The following is a 431-nucleotide window of genomic DNA, read 5'->3' on the forward strand; positions in this document are numbered from 1 at the left end:
AAAAAAAAAAAAACCTTGGTTGGAATAATGCTATCCAACCCCACCAATGGCGTTGGCGTTGGGCTGCCTCTGCCTTGGCCTGGGCAGACTACACACCACCTCAGCTCTTCATCTACGTAGACCCTTCTCTGCAATGGGACTACGCGAAGCACCCCCATCTCGGCGTGCTTCCTGACCTCCACGTCATGGCACACTCGGAAAAGATAGCCCTGCTGTAATTCTGAGCTTCCATCAAGAAACACCAACGTGCCAAAAATCAGCATAACTTGCTATCTTTGGTCAGCACGGCTTCTCCACGGATTTGTTAAACAAAAAGATAAGTTTTGTTTTATCACATTGTGTCGTACTTGTATTAGTGTGCTGTGTCAATATTTTTGTTCACTTATAAACCAGAGCTTGTGTTCGTACTTTGCACACAGTACATTCCTTTA

The 431-nt window shown here is 45.2% G+C and overlaps 1 protein-coding gene across 3 annotated transcripts in view; it reads right to left on the reverse strand.

Annotated features, from left to right (window-relative positions):
- The window catches only part of LOC127748930 (uncharacterized), a 119,896-nt gene that overhangs the window by 99,952 nt on the left and 19,513 nt on the right, over positions 1 to 431 (reverse strand). The window lies entirely within an intron of this gene.

This window comes from Frankliniella occidentalis, unplaced genomic scaffold, assembly GCF_000697945.3.
Source record: "Frankliniella occidentalis isolate FOCC.00 unplaced genomic scaffold, Focc_3.1 Scaffold20, whole genome shotgun sequence".
Taxonomy (NCBI): Eukaryota; Metazoa; Arthropoda; class Insecta; order Thysanoptera; family Thripidae; genus Frankliniella; species Frankliniella occidentalis.